This window comes from Coregonus lavaretus, assembly GCF_964263955.1.
Source record: "Coregonus lavaretus genome assembly, chromosome: 34".
Lineage (NCBI taxonomy): Eukaryota > Metazoa > Chordata > Actinopteri > Salmoniformes > Salmonidae > Coregonus > Coregonus lavaretus.
The window spans coordinates 8942138-8962898 of record NC_140021.1 but is presented as its reverse complement, the minus strand read 5'-3'; positions in this window follow the sequence as shown (position 1 = coordinate 8962898).

Here is a 20761-nt window from a genome sequence, read left to right as displayed (position 1 = left end):
ACTAATCGTCACGCAATCCCTTCTCAAAGTCAGTGTATATGTCGAGAAACGTGCCTATTTTCCTCAAAAGTATGTAATGTCACAATTCCAAAGCTATACGATACTACAGATAGCAAGTTAATTATCTCACATCTCTGAAAAGATTTGTAATGTTGTACCTCTTGTTGACGAAATTTGTGCTAATGTTGGGTTTTTGACCTAGCTCCCAATAGACTCCCATTCACTCCATGAAGTACAACGCTCCTTCTCCCAGAATCGCCCAGAATGCACCGTACGGCCTATTGACGTAGCATGGGCAACGTTTCCCATCTCCTCAAAAGAATATCTGCCGTTGTGAATGTTAGACTCCACTCTATGAGGCACATCGATCTGCAGGTTGAACATGGTGAGATTGTAGACTCCTAAATTGATAGTGCAGTTTGTTTAGGTGATTTTACATCTAACTAGCTACTTCACATGCTGATATTGTCTTTGGTAGCTAGGTTTTATTGCTAGCTAGCTGTCACATGCGCTTACAAGCCTTTAACCAACAATGCTGTTCAAGAAATAGAGTTAAGAACCTTGGAAGAGCTCTCTCTCTCTCTCTCTCTCTCTCTCTCTCTCTCTCTCTCTCTCTCTCTCTCTCTCTCTCTCTCTCTCTCTCTCTCTCTCTCTCTCTCTCTCTCTCTCTCTCTCTCTCTCTCTCTCTCTCTCTCTCTCTCTCTCTCTCTCTCTCTCTCTCTCTCTCTCTCTCTCTCTCTCTCTCTCTCTCTCTCTCTCTCTCTCTCTCTCTCTCTCTCTCTCTCTCTCTCTCTCTCTCTCTCTCTCTCTCTCTCTCTCTCTCTCTCTCTCTCTCTCTCTCTCTCTCTCTCTCTCTCTCTCTCTCTCTCTCTCTCTCTCTCTCCAACCATAGAGCTTAAAAAGAGGGCATCGCTGCATCCCAGGCAGGGTGGTTATCAGGGGAGAAAGGATTGGCCTATCTGGTGTGCTCTAGAGTGCCATCTCACATCTCAATAGCAGACAGAGAACATGGGCCAAGTCCAGGTAAAGAACAGGGGCACGTTACTTCCAGTCCTAGAACTGTAGGGATTCCTCTGCAGTAAGACTCATGTGCCTAGTTATCATCTACACTGAGTAAAAGCAACTGTAGGCCAAACCCTTTATTCTTACATTTACATTTACGTCATTTAGCAGACGCTCTTATCCAGAGCGACTTACAGTTAGTGAATACATTTTTTTTTTTTTTTTTTTTATACTGGCCCCCCGTGGGAATCGAACCCACAACCCTGGCGTTGCAAACGCCATGCTCTATCAACTGAGCTACATCCCTGCCGGCCATTCCCTGGACGACGCTGGGCCAATTGTGCGCCGTCCTTCAGATTACTGTAGAGTACAAATGTCTACAACTATCCATTGATGGCATTTTCCATGTTCATGTGTAGATATAGAGCAGTACAAGTAACAGCAGTTAGTAAAGGCACCACAAGGTAACGTAGTGATGTCGCTGTCTGTGGTGCTGAATCAGAAACATGCATATGACAGGGATGCTGCCGCTGTCATTGGAACTGAACTGCCACATCATGAAGCGTATTTGCCTCAGACAATAGCTTAACCTACTCTATGCACACCGGCCCATTGCCTGGGCAAACATGACACATCCAACTCTTCATTGCAGCAGAGTAGACTGGACACATCAAGCAGTTTCCCAAAAACAAATCAACACTGGCACCTAGTGGTTTATGCACATTTACATGTCTTCTTACTTTTCTTCCCTGGTTGTAATATATTTCCCATATCCACTTTAACTCGGGGTGTACAGCAGTCCCAAATATCCTGGGTAATGGCAGTATTGATCCTCGACATCTGAAGCCAATGAATAAAGGTTGAGGTGTGTGACAGCATTCTGAGTGAGATATGGGGTGCAGAGTGAAATGGGTGTGTTACTCAATGTATCATCTATCAGTCAGTGTACTACATGCAAATGTGATACAGAAATACATACAGAAAAACAGAGATCAGGGGAAAATTCACGAGTTCAATAAAACAAAATCCCTCTAATACATCCCTGACTCCTATGAGACTCTCGAATCAGAAATGCTTTCTGAGATTCCTCTCGGTGAAAGTCCTTGCAGACTTAGGCCCAGTAAAGTATTGTCCCTCTCGGTTCTATATGATGGATATTTTCTCATTCCGCTCTACATTACGTGAGCTACACACATCAAGCCTACCGTCTCCCAAAGAAACGCAGCTATTCCAGACAGAAGCAGATTGGGGATCGATGTCTCCCAAACTGGGGATATGGGGGATCAGGGCCCAGCTCCTAGGGAGGATGTGAGGATATTGACGGGCCCTCATGAGAGGTGCAGTGGCAGCTCTCTGACAGCGACTGACTGACTGACAGACAGACAGACAGACACACACACAGTACTCAGGGTGGTCAATCACCCTGTTATCTTAAATGACAGCCCAACGGCTAGGCTAGATGAGAGATGGGTTACATTGAACAACATATCATATAGGACTATCAACAATAGCAAGACAATGCATTCAGTAATAGACAGACCACGCAACAACAATTGACTAGGGTCCTTACTGTGAGACAGAATAATTTATTTCAATCCAAAATGAAATTCATAACGCAAGTTCTCTTTCCTAAATTGTTAATCAGAAACTCGGATCGGTCTACTGATTCCATTAACTGTGCATTAAAACATAGGAAATGCCCAATGTTATCAGCCCAACATAATAAACTGTGTATCAAACAACTACTAAAACACCTACTGCCTTATACTGGCACCTACACACTTATACTGCCTGATGCAGAAGATAAGGCTCTTAAACACTATTGTAGATGCACTGTTTGTAGCCTATTTCTCCCAATGGATGCTATCTGCTGTCCGCAGTAAAACTCTTCTATAAGGTGTAATGAGTCAAAGATTGATGGGACAGAATTAAAACACTGCCAAGAATGGGTTTCAGAAGGCTCCTTTCCTCCATCACCAGTGACGGACTCATTTGATTGCTACAGTAGGTACAGTGAGTATTAGTGTATTTACGGTAGCAGTATGTACAGTGAGTATTAGTGTCTTTATGGTAGCAGTATGTACAGTGAGTATTAGTGTATTTATGGTAACAGTATGTACAGTGAGTATTAGTGTCTTTACGGTAGCAGTATGTACAGTGAGTATTAGTGTCTTTACGGTAGCAGTATGTACAGTGAGTATTAGTGTCTTTACGGTAGCAGTATGTACAGTGAGTATTAGTGTCTTTATGGTAGCAGACTGTACAGTGAGTATTAGTGTCTTTACGGTAGCAGTATGTACAGTGAGTATTAGTGTCTTTATGGTAGCAGACTGTACAGTGAGTATTAGTGTCTTTATGGTAGCAATGACAGCAGCAACAAAGTAAATGATTGGCAACTAGGTACAAGTCATAAAAGTGAAACTCCCTCCTATGAAGTTTAAGGGAAGTTGGGACTTTTGAAGAGGGAGCGGGGGAGAGAGAGGGAGCAGGGGAGAGAGAGGGAGAAGGGGAGAGAGAGGGAGCAGGGGAGAGAGAGGGAGCAGGGGAGAGAGAGGGAGCAGGGGAGAGAGAGGGAGCAGGGGAGAGAGAGGGAGTGGGGGAGAGAGAGGGAGCAGGTAGGAGAGAGAGGGAGCAGGGGAGAGAGAGGGAGCAGGGGAGAGAGGGAGCAGGGGAGAGAGGGAGCAGGGGAGAGAGAGGGAGCGGGGGAGAGAGAGGGAGCAGGGGAGGGAGAGAGAAAAAGCCCATGAATTTATCCTCTCTTGTCCCATTTCACTCTGCGCCCCATATCTCACTCAGAATGCTGTCACACACCTCAACCTTTATTCATTGGCTTCAGATGTCGAGAATCAATACTGCCATTACCCAGGATATTTGGGACTGCTGTACACCCCGAGTTAAAGGGGAGAAACTTAGCCCCCATAATCCTGGCTGTTACATGTAACCCCTGGAAGTGCCTGTGATGTTTCATGAACGTGACATGGTGTAGAAAATGTAGCTGACACAAAGATGGCTACACTTATCTCCTCATGAGGTGGCAATCCTTAAGTATAAAGCATGGTGTGTGTGTGTGTGTGTGTGTGTGTGTGTGTGTTTCAGAGAGTGTGTTTGGCCACCAGTAGGGGCTGGTTTGATTGACAGATGGAGATTGAAGGTGCCGGAGCTTGACCGTGTTGGTCTTAAAGCCAAAAGGTGAAATTAATAGGTCCTGTCATTGATTTCACCACAAACCCCACTGACCTACACCAATCAAAATACAACACATATGGTGATTGACACCTCCATTATGCTCAATACCAGCACTCCAATGGGAAAAAACAGTACATCCATCATGAAGTAAACAAAATCTTATAAATGACAAATGGGGGAAAAGTTTCAATAAACCATTTTGCCCACTGTGCAGTTTTATGATATGTCGAATCAACTTTGGAATTCTCCAGCACACTGTCATGAAGCATGGCAAATTGAGTCCCAATCCTATTAGAAATGGGCAAGATAAAGTCCCTGGGAAATTTATAAGGACAGAGAGGGGAGGGGGTGGGGAGGGAGGGATTGTGTGTGGGGGGAAACATTGGAGAGCGAGATGTAAGCAATGTGCAAGCACAAGGATGGGAGAGAAATACATTTCCGTTATCTCCCACTATTATTTTCTGTTATCTCCCACTATTCAATAAACAAACTAAAATGTTTCCAAAAAATAGCCAATGAAATAACTGTACACATATGGTTTACATTTTTCAAACGGTGCTTTGTTCAGATTTGCATAGTGAGTATATGTGAGGGGTGCCCAACCCTGGGATGTATTCATTAGTCGGATTCTGTTGCAAAACGTTTTGTCTGTTGCAAAACTTACCGTTTACTCTAGGAACCAAACGAAAGCAAACAGAGCAAACAGAACAAACAGAACGAAACGGGGAGGGACCTACCTGAATTTGTCCAATAGTAACTTTTGTTTTCGTTGCAAAACGTTTTCAGTTTTGAGTAAATAGTTTCCATTGCAAAATGTTTTGCAACAGACAAAACATTTAGCAACGGAATCTGACTAATGAATACACCCCTGGTTTTGGAAACTCTACATCAAACTATTCTGAGGATGAGTAAATCATAGAAATGTATTATATTTCTATGGGGCCAATGTCCTTTCGGGACCTTGGTTGTCCATGGCTGGGGAGGGGTTTGTTTGCTAGCAATTAGGGATGGTCATTTGAAATAACCTCACTATTTGAATAATATCATGACATTTTTCATGATAGTCTTAAAACATGTTTTTTTTTTTTTTACTTTGTTGAAACTGCTGCGCAGCTTGCGCAACTCGGGAGATAAGGTGAGCGCTCCAGCAGGGGGTGGGATGGGCAGGGGCCTGTGGTGTGTAGCAGTGAGGCAGCCTGCTGAGTGAGTGGTGAGGAGGGAGAGGGAGGGCCGGAGGGGTGTTGAGAGAGCACTGTATGCAGCAGTGTTCACACCCCTCTTGTTGGCAGAGAGAACGTTTTGCAGGTTTAAAGCTTATTTCCTGCAATTCTACACATTTTGTCACGGGGTGCAGAGAAAATGTGAAGTTTTAAAGCTCATTTTCTTGCAATTCTAAACATTTTGCCATGTCTAATGTGTATTCATGTGATATATGAGTGACTCAAACATTACTAAAAAATCTTGGAGCTAAAAAAAACTAGCTAAAAAACGTTAGTTGACATGGGCTAGTTGATCTGCACATTTCTGACAAGTTATAAATAGCTCTCTAAGATATGCTATGACTGCCATGACGAGGAAAACTGATAAAGCACTACCCAATTTCGGAATTTCACCTTGTGCATTCTACTATTACAACTTTCAAGAGTAAGTTGAAAGCTGGACTCAGTTCCTTTTTTTTTCTGAGGGTCATCTGTAGCTCAGTCGGTAAAGCATGGTGCTTGCAACGGTAGGTTGCTGGGTTCGATTCCCTGGACAACCCATAATTACAATGTTTTTTAAATTGCTTTTGATAACAAGGAGGGGCTTGGGAGGATAAACACAGTTTACACACTTTTTTATGGCCCAACAGATCATCCACCTCTTGCAGAAATGCATTGTAGCTCAGCTGGTAGAGCACGGCGCTTGTAACGCCAAGGTAGTTGGTTCGATCCCCGGGACCACCCATACACAAAAAATGTATGCACGTATGACTGTAAGTCGCTTTGGATAAAAGCGTCTGCTAAATGGCATTATATTATAAAGTATAAGGAACGTTTTTTCACCACGACCGGCGATCAGTTTACCCATCTATTGTTTTACCACTACATCACTGATGACGAGTGATGTGAGACGGGTGAAAAAAAACCTAACAGCACTAGTAGCTAGCTGCATACTTCTCTCTTGCAGCGAAAACAAATTATTGGGCTAGACATGGCAACCCTGGTGGTGTGTGAAAAGTAGCCACTAACTCGCGCTAGTTCGACAAACGTGTAAATGCCATAGGTTATACATCATCCCATCTGCCAGTGCCTGTCTTTACTGCGTCAAATCAATGTAAAGAAGCTAGCTAAATTAGCCAGATGTTAGCTAGCCAGCTAGCTAGGTAGCTAACTAGGCTAGTTGAGGCTATAAATTAGCCAGATGTTAGCTAGCCAGCAAGGTAGCTAACTAGGCTAGTTGAGGCTATTTTGCTGCGCTCCCGTCTACAACAACTCCATTCAGATTAAACAACAGCCTACCTGTCGGTTGCTCGTTGTAGCCTACTCATTTAGCTAACTTAACTCCATAATTTTAATTCAATTTTGCATTGATTAGAGACCTCCCACTTCACCTTGGTACACATGGAGCCTCCGACTAGTGCCAACAAGCTAGACGCATGAAACATGTGTAGGCTATACACGGTATGTCTTTCTGGGGCGCACGTCATAAAAACTACATTCAAAAGTTTGTTGTTTTAATAAATTAAGAATTTCAAATATCATGGTATATCCTTGTGTGTATCAATGTCACCGGAAGCCTGCAGGACAGGTAGACTAGCAATCAGACCAGGACGCTGCCTGCCAGGCTGTATCGCCCTGGTTATTACTTGGATGTTTTTCGCTGCAAGCGTTTGCTGGCAGCGGCACGACGCGCACCCCAAACCCTGTTTTATTAGTACCTCCAGATGTCCTGAAAATATGAGTTGGAGAGGTAGAGTGGGGAGAGGGAGGAGATCGTGACAGTATAAAAGTAGAGGATGTAGTGGAAGAAAAAAGGGAAGACCTTGAAAGAGTGAAAGAAAATTCAAATAGAAAGGATTTCAGGAGTTCGATGTCACTATTTGCTTCCATTATCAAAGAATGGGACACAATATTTGTAGATAAACATTTACATCATTTACATATTTTCCCCAGTACCTTACAAGGAACCCTCTAATAAAGTATCTGAAATAAATTCTTCACACGCACACAGATGTACACCTCTGCTTACTAGAAGCACATCTAACCGCAGCTTAACGATCCTCACTTGTGCAAAGCTTCAATTACAACCCAAAACTTCATCCATTATTTGACAGCTTTTTAATTTGTTGTGGTAGCAAGTTCCATCAAATTCTTGACTCAGGGCCGATTCAATTGACCTAAAAACTTTAGCTAACGCTTTACTTTGGAAAAATCTATGCATTTAATTTCACATTATTCATTTTTCGGCCTTGCTTTTTCATTTGGTATTCAGGCCAGGAGAAGGAAAAGGTTGTGTGAGTGACAACAAAGCAACAGGCCTAAAGTCATTATTGATTTGTTTGCAGAGAATTATGACTATAAAGGCCAGGTGTAATCTGTCTGGGAGACAAATGTCCTCTTGAGAAAACCCCCTTATTCTATCTGTTTTACACCGTCTGTCATTTTGTAATGTGAGAAAATAATCAAATGACAATTTGTTTTTGTGATTTCCACTCCCCAGTAATTCTCTTCACAATCTTGAGTTTCTCTCTGTACAGACCATTTATGGATGGAATACAGGTCTAAACTAAACAGAAGGATCACTATAGCAGTGTTTCTCAAACCTCGCTTCGGGGACCTTAAGATGTTTCATAATTTTGTTAAAGCCCTAAACTATCACTACATTTACATTTTGCAGATGCTCTTATCCAGAGCGACTTACAGTTAGTAAGTGCATACATTTTTCATACTGGCCTCCCATGGGAATCAAACCCACAACCCTGGCGTTGCAAGCGCCATGCTCTACCAACTGAGCTACAGGAGGCCACTACACCTGACTAGCACTATATCTGACTAGCACTACACCTGACTAGCACTACATCTGACTAGCACTACACCTGACTAGCACTACACCTGACTAGCACTACATCTGACTAGCACTACATCTGACTAGCACTACACCTGACTAGCACTACACCTGACTAGCACTACACCTGACTAGCACTACACCTGACTAGCACTAATCCTTCTACCCCCCCCCAAAAAAAATAATAATAATAATAATATTGTAAAGTGGTTATCCCACTGGCTATAAGGTGAATGCAACAATTTGTAAGTCGCTCTGGATAAGAGCGTCTGCTAAATGACGTAAATGTAAATGTAAATCTGACTAGCACTACATCTGAAAAGCACTACATCTGACTAGCACTACATCTGACTAGCACTACACCTGACTAGCACTACATCTGACTAGCACTACACCTGACTAGCACTACACCTGACTAGCACTACACCTGACTAGCACTACATCTGACTAGCACTACATCTGACTAGCACTACATCTGACTAGCACTACATCTGACTAGCACTACACCTGACTAGCACTACATCTGACTAGCAATACATCTGACTAGCACACCTGATTCGACTAGTGAAGGGCTTGATGATGATTAGTTGACAAGTTGAACCAGTTAGTTCTGAAATAGATCATGTAAAGTGCCTGAGGAGAGGTTTGAGAAAGGTCCTTGCTATCTGGGATCATTGGGACGTCCATACCCCCATTGAAGTTGACATTTAAAATGGTAAGGGTTACGGTTCGGGTTAGGTAAGGGTCATGGTTAAGTTAGGGTAAGGCTAGAGTTAGGGTAGGGACGTCCCAAGGATTCCGGATAGCACTAACCGTTTGGGAAATGCTGCCCTACGACACTGGCCCTTAATAGCCACAGCTAGTCCAGCACCTGTCCATCCTAGCAGAAACCATCTCACTTCCAAATGACTACATTACAAACACAGTTCATCCTCCCAGAATACATCACCACGTTCCACTCCCAAATAAACCACCAACCAACGTCTCTAAACCTGGGACTTATCTCCCCACCTCAGAGTTGAAGCATGATCATTGTTCAAAGAGAAATATCTCGGTCTGAGCTGGGGCTCTGTATTTCATGGGAGTACTGTAGTGTGAGAGAGACCGAGTGGAATTAGATGCATTAGCTGGGAAATGAAACATCTTAACAAAAAGGAGTGATGTTACTTGCTCGGGGTGGTATGAGGTGGGAATGTGAAGCTTTATATTAAGGCTTGCACATCAATAACCTTCAGGTCTCGCCGTATTACACCAGGCTGCTGTTCAGCTCTAAGTCATCTGATCTCAGTAGAGGTGACCCCAGGTTTAAGGGATGACAGACAGGGGATCCTGGTTGATCACATTAGTGATGAGCCCCTCCCTACTTTCAGGCTATGCTAAAACCCTACACCCCAACCCAAGTACTCTGTTCTGCCACCTCTGGTCTCTTGGCCCTCCACCCCTACAGGAGAGCAGATCCTGCTCAGCCCAGTCCAAGCTCTTCTCTGTCCTGGCACCCCAATGGTGGAACCAGGGGGGGAGATACAGAAGATAGCCCTATTTGGTAAAAGACCAAGTCCATATTATGGCAAGAACAGCTCAAATAAGCAAAGAGAAATGACAGTCCATCATTACTTTAAGACATGAAGGTCAGTCAATACGGAACATTTCAAGAACTTTTAAAGTTTCTTCAAGTGCAGTCGCAAAAACCATCAAGCGCTATGATGAAACTGGTTCTCATGAGGACCACCACAGGAATGGAAGACCCAGAGTTAACTCTGCTGCAGAGGTCATTAGAGTTACCAGCCTCAGAAATTGCAGCCCAAATAAATGCTTCACAGAGTTCAAGTAACAGACACATCTCAACATCAACTGTTCAGAGGGAACTGTGTGAATCAGGCCTTCACGGTCGAATTGCTGCAAAGAAACCACTACTAAAGGACACCAATAAGAAGAGACCTGCTTGGGCCAAGAAACACAAGCAATGGACATTAGACCGGTGGAAATTTGTCCTTTGGTCTGGAGTCCAAATTTGAGGTTTTTGGTTCCAACCACCGTGTCTTTGTGAGACGCGGTGTGTGTGAACGGATGATCTCCGCATGTGTAGTTCCCACCGTAAAGCATGGAGGAGGAGGTGTTATGGTGTGGGGGTGCTTTGCTGGTGACACTGCCTGTGATTTATTTAGAATTCAAGGCACATTTAACCAGCATGGCTACCACAGCATTCTGCAGCGGTACGCCATCCCATCTGGTTTGGGCTTAGTGGGACTATCATTTGTTTTTCAACAGGACAATGACCCAACACACATCCAGGCTGTGTAAAGGCTATTTTACCAAGAAGGAGAGTGATGGAGTGCTGAATCAGATGACCTGGCCTCCACAAACCCCCGACCTCAACCCAATTGAGATGGTTTGGGATGAGTCGGACGGCAGAGTGATGGAAAAGCAGCCAACAAGTACTAAGCATATGTGGGAACTCCTTCAAGACTGTTGGAAAAGCATTTCAGGTGAAGCTGGTTGAGAGAATGCCAAGAGTGTGCAAAGCTGTCATCAAGGCAAAGGGTGGCTATTTGAAGAATCTCAAATATTAAATATATGTTGATATGTTTAACACTTTTGGTTACTACATACTACACTATATGTGTTATTTCATAGTTTTGATGTCTTCACTATTATTCTACAATGTAAAAAATTGTTTAAAAAAAGAAAAACCCTTGAATGAGTAGGTGTGTCCAAACTTTTGACTGGTACAGTAGAAACATCTCTATTTTTAGGATTTTGTTACAGTTAACTGGTGTTCTAAAGCCTAGTGTTTCAATTTCCCTTTAATGGATAGGGGTAGGGATTTGGGACAGGTGGATTGTTTATTTTCTGGCCCTGTAGTGTTTGGCCCATCTTAAAATATCTAAATGTCTTAGCTCTGTTCTGGAGTCTGGTCTAGTGTTAACTCCAGAATATACCACACCCCTCTGGGCCTGGATTCTTTGAAAACACACCATATATAAAACTACAACTACATTGGAACTTTTGTTTAAAATTAAAACCATAATTGAATCTCATGAACTGTCAGTCTTTGCATCCATAGCGTCATCTATGAATTTGAGAGTGGTTACCTATCCCAACAATGTAACTTGGCGGGGCTGCTGTTGAGCTGAAACACAGGATTATGGATCAAAACTACATCTCAGTATAAAACCGATCTGCTGAATAACTTTATCAAGAAAAGGATTGAGAGCCCAACCAACTAGAGAAAACTCTGTAAGACTCACCACCATACAGAGAATAGAAATGCTAACATATGGCAGTCCTGACTCATGACTTTATGATGACATGTCGGGACCAAAATAAGCAGATAAATATACACTGAGTGTACAAAACATTACGAACACCTTCTCAGAACAGCCTCAATTCGTCGGGGCATGGACTCTATAAGGTGTCGAAAGCATTCCACAGGGATGCTGGCCCATGTTGACTCCAATGCTTCCCACAGTTGTGTCAAGTTGGCTGGATGTCCTTTGGGTGGAGGACCATTCTTGATACACACGGGAAACTGTTGAGCGTGAAAAACCCAGCAGCGTTGCAGTTCTTGACACAAACCAGTGCGCCTGGCACCTACTATCATACCCCGTTCAAAGGCACTTAAATATTTTGTCTTGCCCATTCACCCTCTGAATGGCACACATACACAATCCATGTCTCATTATTGTCTCAAGGCTTAAAAATCCTTCTTTAACCTGTCTCCTCCCCTTCATCTACACTGATTGAAGTGGATTTAAAAAGTGACATCAATAAGGGATCATAGCTTCCACCTTGTCAGTCTATGTCATGGAAAGAGCAGGTGTTCTTAATGTTTTGTTCAGTGTATAACTAGACTGTGGATGATTTAACAAGGTAGCTCCAGCCCCTGATTTAACTCCCACTTCAGTCCAGGAGCCTTGAGAGAGGGAGGAGAGTTATGAAGGCTAGCACTAAGGGGGCCGCTATCCCATCAACCAACCACCTGCTCATGACTGTGCCCAATGCAAAAAGCTCCTGCATCTCACTCTGGTGCCTTGCTATGCCAAATGCATCAAGGTGTGACTCTCGCTCATAATTAAAAGCTGAATATCATTTAACTAGAAAAGTATAATAAAATAGCTTTTAATAGATGTTCTTGTGATTTTTTTCCAGGCTAGGCCAATGGGCAACATCACCCCTGCGAACTCCATCACCTTTGGGGGACCTGGGAGCAGCAATGCATGCAAGTAGAGGGAATACAGCAACAACTTCCAAGAACAACTACCACTTATGATTCAGTCGTAAAGAAAGGTATCATGGTGCAAATCACTTTAATGTAGTATTCATACAGAGAACAGGGACAGTGAACTTCACCAAAGCATTTTGCAACCAAACTAATTTCAATATGCAACAACTTACGATTCCACAATTAAAGAGCACAGAACTATTTAGGCAAGCTCAATGTTACAAACTGAAGGTTAGGGCGAGCCCTTACCTTTTCTGATTTGGAGCAGGTGGTATTCTGTTGCATCTGGGTGACTATTAGCATGGCTGAATCGACACAGGGCTCTTCAAAACGCACTCCTCTGCCGCCCTCTCCTCAACAGGGAAAGTCCTCAGGAAAGTATTTCGTGTGGAGTGGGAGGATTAGCGTAGCCCTCCCCAAGCTGTACTTTCTCTCTCCTGCGACAAGGCTCCTGTCTTCAGGGTTGTGCAATCCGTTCCCGAGGAAGGATGGGTTTGGAATGTGTGTGTGCCTCTCACTCCTAGGCGTCTTTCTTGCTCCCCCCCCTTTCTCTCGCTCCCTCTATAGTTCTTTCTCTATCCCCCTTTAACTCTCTCCCCCAGTCTCTCGATCCTTGTTATTGACTCTCGATTCCTTTGTTTGGTTTATCCGTCCTTTCTTCCAACTCTTGACTCTCCCACCCTCTTTTTCCTCTCTCTTCTCCCACTCTCCCTGCTAAGCTCTTTCCCACAGCACTATTTTTCGGTGGGTTCAGCACCTGAGCTAAATTGGAGCTTTGAGCCTAAGCTGCGGGCTAGGTATAGGAGAGGCATCTGTCAGAATGCAGAGCCAAGAGTGTACTATAGCAACTTTTTTTGTATTTGGCTTTTCGTTTAAAGTGTGTGTGTGTGTGTGTGCGCTAGCATGTATGTGTGTACGATTGACTCAGCGAACGAAAGGGATTGAGTAATAATGTGAGAGAGAGAGAGAATCAGAGTATTTAACTGAAGAGGAAGATGGTGGTTTGTGTGTTTGTGTGCTCATATGAGTGTGTGTTTCTATGCGTCATTCACATATCTGTTGCTGCCCACCAAACTATGGATCAATTCAATCGATCAATTCAATCAGTCCCAGCGTTAGGCTGTGATAAACACCGGTGATATTTATGCGCGCCGCCTCGCGCCTCGTAAATTACACCGCCTCCTCTGAGGATAGGTCCCTGGCGCAATACGAGATGCTGTTTTATTTATGTAGCATTTGAGGCTGCGGCGTGGCGAGCCAAAGTGCCAAAACCAGAAGAAAAAAAAACAATTTACGCTGGCGCAACCCTGGCTGCCTCAGCACCGCTGAAACCCTGGCTGCCTCAGCACAGGAGCTTCCACTAAATGAGTGGCACGAGGAGGGGGGTTTGGAGGAGTGGAGATGAGAGAGGGGGTAGAAAGGTGGGCTTGGAAAAAGATTGAGTTTCTTCCCAAAGATGAGCGAAGCATACGTGTCTGTAACAAGTAATCTCAGCTTTCTATAAATGCTGTTTATCATTCATTACAACAGACACCACAGACACCAATCCATAGAGACTGGGCATACATCACTAGGGTGACCACGTTTAAAAATACCAAAATGCGGGACAACGGGATGATTTTCGGGGACAATAGAGGGACAGTGTAGCCACCCCCCCCCCCACCACACACACATACACACACACAAATCTCCTTCCCTCTGCATCAGCGAGCTAATTGAAGAGCACATAGCATAGGACTTCTCTTTTGCCGAGCTCGTGCAAAATTTGGTGACGCATGAAAGAGGGACCACGTGTGTGGCTGTTTTATGAAAATCAGGGAATATTTGGCCAAGGAAACATTTCTTGAAAAAATGTATGCACTCACTAATTGTAAGTCGCTCTGGATAAGAGAGTCTGCTAAATGACTAAAAATGTTTTTTTTTTTTAATGGTTGTTCTCAGGGAATGTAAAACAGTTACGAAGGGGATTGAGTGAATTAGCAGCAAATATGTTGAATTAGCAACTAATAAGCATGTTACAAATTTGACGAAATGACCTTATATCTTTCAGTCTAATACGGCTATTTACTTATTTTTGTAGCTCTTCGTTAGAAGCACGCTTTTTGAAAGTGGTTTACTGTCCTCTGCAAGTTTAACTTCAAGTAACTTACAAGTCACCATTGACAAGGGTAAGACCAGTGGCTTATGATGACACATACAGTGCATAAATATACAAGTGTGAGGTGATTGATAACAAGACCATCAGACACCAGTGGCAAATAACATCTGGAGAACAAAACGGAAATAACTCACAGAACACCACACATACAGATGTAGCATCTTAATTTGAGCCAGTTTGCTACAGTAGTAAAATAATCCTGCAGCAATAGGAAATGTGAATTATTATGTGGATTATAATTAATGGACATTCTTGTAGGGGATGATACATTTTTCATTTGGGCAAATCAAGTCTGCAATTTCAAAACGGAAATTACAAATTTAGAAGCATTTTAAAAACCCAAATACACTACAAGTATGCTTTTCCTGCTTTGCAGGAAAATTCTCAGCAACAAAAGAGTGATCCAATTAAGAGCCTACATCTATATTCTGAAAGGTTTCAAGTGGAAGTGGCTCGTCAAAAATGTATGGAACCACAGCATTATCGGCTAATATCCACAGCAATTATGGATATTCAGGTATTACGCCCGAGGCCTTGGATCTTTGAGAGAGATTTTGAGAAAATCCTGCGGCACAATCTCAGCAGGTCCATCTGGGCGACTGACACAGGTGCAAGCCCAGCACATTTCTATGGGAGGTCTGCCTTTGGGAAGTTGACACAGCCAAAAGCCAGTACAAGAAATGGCACTTGAGTGGAAAAATGAAAGGAAAATATTTAAGAATAGCTCAGGATCCTGTGAATGACAAATATGAGTATTCATAGTTGAAGTCAAATATCAATTGAGAATGGCTGAATTGAGAAATTAACTTTTGTTGTGTATGCATTAATGTATCCAGCAAATGTCAACAACTAGGCTACTGTGTGTGGGCAAACACATCCCCCTCAAGTTCTCCACCATTACTATTAAAGTGTTGAATGTCCTCACTTCAACATTCAACCTGTTCCAACTGATCAGTCAATAATCATCATCCACTGAATTCTCTATTGTGGAGCAACATATTTTGAACATCACCGAGTTCTCTGACGAAGGTCTTCAACGAGGTCCGGAGCGCCGCACTAAAAATCTTTTATATTTCCTCACCGTCAAAATGTGCAAAATAATTGTCCTCTATCCCATCGTTTTTGAATTTCTCCCTGACTGTCTAGCTTTCATTTCTGTGATTATTAGTGAGCTCGACACAGTCAAGAAACTGTATGATGTAGCTCCATTATCATGTCTACACAGTTTCAATTATATATATATAATAATAAAGAAAATAAAAACGTTTGGTGTTCGCCAAAAGGCATGTGGGAGACTCCCCAAACATATGGAAGAACGTACTCTGGTCAGATGAGACTAAAATTGAGCTTTTTGGATATCAAGGAAAACGCTATGTCTGCCGCAAACCCAACACCTCTCATCACCCCGAGAACACCATCCCCACAGTGAAGCATGGTGGTGGCAGCATCATGCTGTGGGGATGTTTTTCATCGGCAGGGACTGGGAAACTGGTCAGAATTGAAGGAATGATAGATGGCACTAAATACAGGGAAATTCTTGAGGGAAATCTGTTTCAGTCTTCCAGAGATTTGAGACTGGGATGGAGGTTCACCTTCCAGCAGGACAATGACCCTAAGCATACTGCTAAAGCAACACTTGAGTGGTTTAAGGGGAAACATTTAAATGTCTTGGAATGGCCTAGTCAAAGCCCAGACCTCATTCCAATTGAGAATCTGCGGTATGACTTAAAGAACAGATTGCAGCGGAACCCATCCAACTTGAAGGAGCTGGAGCAGTTTTGCCTTGAAGAATGGGCAAAAATCCCAGTGGCTAGATGTGCCAAGCATATAGAGACATACCCCAAGAGACTTGCTGTAGCGGGTGATTTGGACGGAGTCAGGCGCTGGAGGTGTAAATCACAGAATAATGGTTTATTCGGCCAATACAGCGGTTCGCAGCAATGTGTAAAACAACTACAGTGTGACTTAACGAGGCATTGGGGAAAACACGGGTGAATATCCAGGCGAATAAGTACATAATGCTCCACCGAGCTATCAACACTTCCACATTGAAACAATCACACACAAAGACATGGGGGGCAGAGGGAATACTTATACAGGTACTGATGAGGGGATATGAACCAGGTGTGTGTAAAAAACAAAACAAAACAAATGGAATGATGAGAAGAGGAGCGGTAGTGGATAGAAGGCCGGTGATGATGAACACCGAAGCCTGCCCGAACAAGGAGAGGAGGCAGCTTCAGAGGAAGTTGACACACTTGCAGCTGTAATTGCTGCAAAAGGTGGCTCTACAAAGTATTGACTTTGGGGGGGGGGGGGAGGGGGGGTGAATAGTTATGCACGCTCAAGTATTCTGTTTTTTTGTCTTATTTATTGTTTGTTTCACAGAAAAAAGATTTTGCATCTTCAAAGTGGTAGGCATGTTGTGTAAATCAAATGACACAAACCCTCCAAAAATCAATTTTAATTCCAGGTTGTAAGGCAACAAAATAGGAACAATGCTAAGGGGGGTGAATACTTTTGCAAGCCACTGTAAGTTACCAGCCTCAGAAATTGCAGCCCAAATAAATGCTTCACAGAGTTCAAGTCACAGACACATCTCAACATCAACTGTGCAGAGGGGCCTGTGTGAATCAGGCCTTCATAGTTGAATTGCTGCAAAGAAACTAGTACTATAGGACACCAATAATAAGAAGATTAGACCAGTGGAAATTTGTCCTTTGGTCTGGAGTCCAAATTTGAGATTTTTGGTTCCAACCGCCGTGTCTTTGTGAGACGCGGTGTGTGTGAACGGATGATCTCTGCATGTGTAGTTCCTACCGTAAACCATGGATGAGGAGGTGTTATGGTGTGGGGGTGCTTTGCTGGTGACACTGCCTGTGATTTATTTAGAATTCAAGGCACACTTAACCAGCATGGCTACCACAGCATTCTGCAGCGAATCGCCATCCCATCTGGTTTGGGCTTAGTGGGACTATCATTAGTTTTTCAACAGGACAATGACCCAACACACCTCCAGGCTGTGTAAGGGCTATTTTACCAAGAAGGAGAGTGATGGAGTGCTGCATCAGATGACCTGGCCTCCACAATCCCCTGACCTCAACCCAATTGAGATGGTTTGGGATGAGTTGGACCGCAGAGTGAAGGAAAAGCAGCCAACAAGTGCTCAGCATATGTGGGAACTCCTACAAGACTGTTGGAAAAGAATTCCAGGTGAAGCTGGTTGAGAGAATGCCAAGAGTGTGCAAAGCTATCATCAAGGCAAAGGGTGGCTATTTGAAGAATCTCAAATATAAAATATATTTTGGCCACCCCTCAGAGCCTGGTTCCTCTCTAGGTTTCTTCCTGTCTTTCTAGGGAGTTTTTCCTACCCACCGTGCTTCTACATCTGCATTGCTTGCTGTTTGGTGTTTTAGGCTGGGTTTCTGTATTGCACTTTGTGACATTTGCTGATAAATGTGATTGATTGAAATCAATGTGATTTATTACAGCCTTGAGCCTTCTTGAGTACGACGCTACAAGCTTTGCACCCCTGTATTTGGGGAGTTTCTCTCATTCTTCTCCGCAGATCCTCTCAAGCTCTGTCAGGTTGGATGGGGAGCGTCGCTGCACAGCTATATTCAGGTCTCTCCAGAAATATTAAATCGGGTTCAAGTCGGGGCACTGGCTGGGCCACTCAAGGACATTCAGAGACTTGTCCCGAAGCCACTCCTGTGTTGTCTTGGTTTTGTGCTTAGGGTCGTTGTCCTGTTGGAAGGTGAACCTTCACCCCAGTCTGAGGTCCTGAGCGCTCTGGAGCAGGTTATCATCAAGGATCTCTCTGTACTTTGCGCCGTTCATCTTTCCCTCGATCCTGACTAGACTCCCTGCCGCTGAAAAACATCCCCATAGCATGATGCTGCCACCACCATGCTTCACCGTAGGGATGGTGCCAGGTTTCCACCAGACGTGACGCTTTGCATTCAGGCCAAAGAGTCAAATCTTGGTTTCATCAGACCAGAGAATCTTGTTTCTCATGGTCTGAGAGTCCTTTAGGTGGCTTTTGGCAAACTCCAAGTGGCCTGTCATGTGCCTTTTACTGAGGAGTGGCTTCCATCTGGCTACTCTACCATAAAGCCCTGATTGGTGGAGTAATGCAGAGATGGTTTTCCTTCTAATGCAGAGATGGTTGTCCAGAGGAACTCTGGAGCTGTCAGAGTGACCATCGTGTTCTTGGTCACCTCCCTGACCAAGGCCCTTCTCCCCCGATTGCTCAGGTTGGCCGAGCGGCCAGCTCTAGGAAGAGTCTTGGTGGGTCCAAACTTCTTCCATTTAAAATTGATGGAGGCCACTGTCTTCTTGGGGACATTCAATGCTGCAGCAATGTTTTGGTACCCTTCCTCAGATCTGTGCCTCCACACAATCCTGTCTCGGAGCTCTACAGACAATTCCTTCAACCTCATGGCTTGGTTTTTGCTCTGACATGCACTGTCAACTGTGGGACCTTATACAGACAGGTGTGTGCCTTTCCAAATCATGTCCAATCAATTGAATGTATCACAGGTGGACTCCAATCAAGTTGTAGAAACATCTCAAGGATGATCGATGGAAACAGGTATTTCTGATTTTTATATTTAATACATTTGCAAAAAATTCTAAGAATAAGGCTGTAACGTAACAAAATGTGGAAAAAGTGAAGGGGTCTGAATACTTTCCGAATGCACTGTATATATATATTGCAGTGAAAAAGTATTTGCCCCCTTTCAGATTTTCTCTATTTTTGCATATTTTTGATAGTGAATGTTATCAGATCTTCAACCAAAGCCTAATATTAGATAAAGGGAACCCGAGTTTACAAATAACCAAAAAAAGTTATACTTTTCATAATGCCCCTGTGTGAAAAAGTAATTGCCCCCTTACACTTAATTACTGTTTTTACCACCTTTAGCTTCAATGACTCCAACCAAACGCTCCTGTAGTTGTTGATCAGTCTCTCATGTCGCTGTGGAGGAATGCTTTAATTCAGCGACATTTGTGGGTTTTCAAGCATGAACAGCTCGTTTCAAGTCCTGCCACAACATCTCAATTGGATTAGGTCTGGACTTTGACTAGGCCATTCCAAAACTTCAAACTTGTTGCTTTTTAGCCATTTTCATGTAGACTTGATTGTGTGTTTTGGATCATTGTCTTGCTGCATGACCTAGCTGCGCTTCAGCTCACAGATGGGATGGCCTGACATTCTCCTGCAGAATTCTATGATACAGAGCAGAATTCATGGTTCCTTCTAATAAGGCAAGTCATCCAGGTCCTGAGGCAGCAAAGCATCCCCAAACTATCACACTACCACCACCATGCTTGACCGTTGGTATAAGGTTGTTACTGTGGAATGCAGTGTTTGGTTTTCACCAGGCATAATGGGACCCATGTCGTCCAAAAAGTTTTACTTTTGACTCATCTGTCCCTAGAACATTCTTCCAAGAGTCTTGATGATCATCCAGGTGCAGTTTGGATGAGATGGGTCCCATTATGTCTGGCGAAAACCAAAAACTGCCAGATTGGACCCCCTCGCTGATTGTGATATGTTTGACACCCCTGCCCTAAGGCCTAAGGAGGCACTGAAGGTAATTCCAAGGTATTGTGTATCTGAAGCAAAGTCTGAAGCAAAAGGTACTGAAGAGCGAACTGTCACTCCATAGACAGCAAGGATAATTGAATATAATCATGACGTTATTAGGAGCATATTAATCTAGATCTAAACAGCAATGGCGGTAAAAGTGTGTATGATTCAAAAAGGGGGCAATGGAACAATATATCCATACTTGAATGGTACTCTTTTATAAAAAATATCAACACTTTTGGAAAAATACAGCAAGATAAACATTAAGCCATCTCTATGAAAAATTATTATGACAAAATACAAATCCATTTCAAAAAAGCTTTACATTTTTTGGATTAGCGAGCAGTTCAACATTTATCTAATTTAAAATCGGGCCTTCAAATTGAATTTGTATTACAGCCTTAGTTAATAACTTGACATTCAGCATGTGACTCTATGCTATTTAGATAAGTGATGGGCCTTCTTTGAACACCCACATGGTTTTCATGCCAATTTGCTCCATTCCTCGTAATAAAAGAGTCACCGCTGTTATACTGTATTGGAATTTTTAATA